Source organism: Notamacropus eugenii, chromosome 5 (genome assembly GCF_028372415.1).
Source record: "Notamacropus eugenii isolate mMacEug1 chromosome 5, mMacEug1.pri_v2, whole genome shotgun sequence".
In the NCBI taxonomy this organism is placed as follows: domain Eukaryota; kingdom Metazoa; phylum Chordata; class Mammalia; order Diprotodontia; family Macropodidae; genus Notamacropus; species Notamacropus eugenii.
The window spans coordinates 16087853-16091247 of NC_092876.1; the positions used below are offsets into that span (position 1 = coordinate 16087853).

General features: G+C 38.7%; 1 pseudogene; it reads right to left on the reverse strand.

The window, feature by feature from the left end:
- Positions 1-300: 300 nt before the first annotated feature.
- LOC140507365 (olfactory receptor 14C36-like) lies at positions 301-1840 on the reverse strand (annotated as a pseudogene).
- Between the last annotated feature and the right edge of the window lie 1555 nt (positions 1841-3395).

The following is a 3395-nucleotide window of genomic DNA, read 5'->3' on the forward strand; positions in this document are numbered from 1 at the left end:
ATGTCATAAGCAATGCTGGCAAAGACCTCGGATTAAGGGAATTTTATGAATTTGAATTCTTGAATACGCTTCAGAATGTTAGAAAAAATACTACTGATATTGATGATATCAAGGAAAATTGTACGGGTTTTTCTCTCACTTAGACCCATCAACGTACACATAGTAACACACAAACTGAAAAAAAATCACACACACACATGATATCTATATCTATCTATCTATCTACATATATAAAAGGATTTCTTATTTTTTTTCATGAATTAACTTCAACAACATTGGGAAAGAATTACAGTTTTTGCTTTATTCCTTTAAAAAAAAAACCTTTCTCTTCATTATTATTCTTAAAGCCTCTTTTATCTGCTTATTCCGTAGACTGTAGACAATAGGGTTTAGAAACGGAGGTGTTATGGAATAGAATATTGAAAGGATTATATTTTAATGGACCCAGAATCTGAATGTGGTTGTAGGTGCACATAAGAGGCTGAAATAACGAATAAAGAAACCACATGATGTGGGGGACACAAGTAGAGAAGGCTTTTCTTCGGTCTTCTTTCACTGGAAATCCGAACACAGTAGAAAATATGTCAATGTAAGATTCAGTGATGAAGCCCAAACAGCCAACCCCAACCACCAGACCAGAAACTGTTGGGACTGGAAGCTCAATTCCGTGTGGACAGTCTCGGGCAGGTAAAAGTGGGACTTCTAAATCTTAGAGTCTTACGAGGCCCTCCATGAACAGCGGGGGTTCGAGAAGGTCAGACTGAGCTAGCTCGGCTAGCTCGGGTATTTCCGCCTCTCCCCCGGAGATACCTGATGGGTGGAGTCTCCCTGCCCTCGAGGTCGTCCCGGATTGGAGCACACCTAGTTACCTAACAGCATGGTATTGAGATGCAAACTGTGTGGCTGAAGATTAAGTAGGATTGAGGAAGCCAGAAAGCTCTCTTAGCACGTGTGGAGCCAAAGAGAAAAGTAGGGCTCCGCTTCTTTTCTTTCCTCTCTCCCCTCCCCCTCTCTCCCCGCTTGTACTTCTACTTCCAATCCCTTAAGCTTAGCCTCCTTAGGAAATCTCCCCCTCTTCCTCCTAAGGAAGACCACCCTGCACTTGTAACCGAAACCCTGTAATAAAGCTCAACCCCTGTTCGACTCTGGAACGTCCTTTCTCTCATACGTGCATCCGGCGTGGCCAGCCGAAGACCTCGGGAGGTGAGGTAGGAAAGACTCGGGTAGCCCAATACAGGCCTCTAGGCTTGGCAAGAAACAAGTAAGGATAACATATTGCTGAATGTCTCTGAGCAAGAGATCTTGAGTAGAGAAAGGATATCACAGAAGAACTGGTAGATCACATTGGAATGGCAGAAAGACAATCAAAATGTGCAACCAGTATGAAACCCTCCACAGAAAAACCAAGTGAACAAGCAGGTGAAGGTCATCTGAACACAGACTCGGGGATTCATGACCACTGGATACAGAAGTGGGTGGCATATGGCAACATAACGATCACGGGCCATGACAGTGAGCAAAGTAAACTCAACACATGGGAATATCTGAGCTGCACATCCAGTAACTGAGATAGCTTTGTTGTTCACTAAAGAGTTAATGGATGCCTTGAGAACAGTTATTGATATAAAGCAGGCATCCACAATGGACAGATTTCTAAGGAAAAAGTACATGGGGTGTGGAGTCTCCTGTCAAAGGTGGTTACGGTGACAATGAGGAGATTCCCCATCAGGCTTGCTGAATAAATTATTAAGAAGGGCAAGGAATATAAGATTTGCAGCCTACGGGTGTCAGAAAATCCCATAAGGAGAAATTCATTGATAGTGGTAGTATAGTTAGACATTTTCAGAATCCACTAAATGACCTAAGGAGTCAAAGAGAAATGAAGCAATCTGTCAGGTAGTGACTAATAAAGAAACACTGCGTGCAAACATTAAAAAACAGTATTTCTATTTTATCATTACTTTATAAGACATGGCCTGTGTCATGTATTATCTATATGACTCTGGGCAAATTAAGTTACGTTTCAAGGAAAAAATGTTTATTTTAAATAATTATTTTAATTTTTTCAGTGTTCTATAATCCCCTTCATATATCTTAGATTTTTCTCCTCCCTCCCCACTCCCTTCTTGAGACAACCTACAATCTTATATAGCTTCTACACATACGTTCTCAAGGAAAAATTCTGTAAGACTTATATGCGTGGTGCAGAACGAACTGGTCAAAGACGTTGCTGCACCTGGGAATTCCATCTATTAAAGAATTTATGCTTAAGGAAGCAAAGTAATATTCCCAATAACATCATACTAATTCCTTTTTCTGTAATGTATTAATTATTTGTGAATGAAAGCATCAGTACAAATAATCTGACTGAGACCAGAAGACACCAATGAAAGCAATGATCATGAAATTTTAAAGTCCTCTGAGCTGTCGGCTTAACCTATATTTGTATTCCTTTCTCACAGACACCTCATCTTAATAAATAACTGTAAAGAGAATAGAAGAGAAAGTCAGAAACTTAAAAAGACAAAGTTTCAAATGTGTTTATGGCTTATGCTGGCAATGGAAACAGGATCTACAGTCTTTCCCTTACCATTTTCCTCCACATACTCTCTCACTGACAGAAAGAACAAATTGCAAGTGAATAGTGGAGATGTATGCAACAATATATGTCCTACATCCAGGAACAGGAGTTTGGGGATGTCCACTGACCTGGCCTGCTATTTCCTTTGCTCCTCTGAATAGTCTCACTTCACCTATTTTTCAGTATAGATGGTCACTGACTCTCCTGATCTTATCACTTCAAGTTTCTTCCATTCAGAGGCATCAGGCAAGAAAAATGATTGACTATTATCCCTCGCCTCTTATCTTGTCTCATATGGAATGCCATCCAAAGGAACTCGCTGTCCTGATACTCTATCACTCTTTTTTTTTTCTCTTATGTTCACTACTTCCCTAAAGAAATCTTTCAGAGTTAAAATCTGGGATTTTGGGACAATTGGTAGGCAGACTATTTCTTGGAAATTAATTCTCCATGTTAATATATTTAAAAGAATAACAACCAAGTCCTGACATAGAAGCTACAATTTTTATGTGTTTAATACATGCATATATAGTTGTATGTGACTATACATATATATACACACATACATAAATATATGTATATATGTGTGTATACATATATATGTATATAGTGTTTGTATTTTATTTTCACTTTTTAAATTCTGTCCCATTTTATTTCTACTCCGCAAATTGAGAAGGTGACAAAAATAAAGCCAATTCTACATATGTATAGTCACTTAAAACTAATGATCATATTAGCTATCAAAGAAAGAAGGAAGGATGAAAGGAACGATGGAAGGAAGGAAGGAAGGAAAGTGAAAAAGGAAGATAGGAAA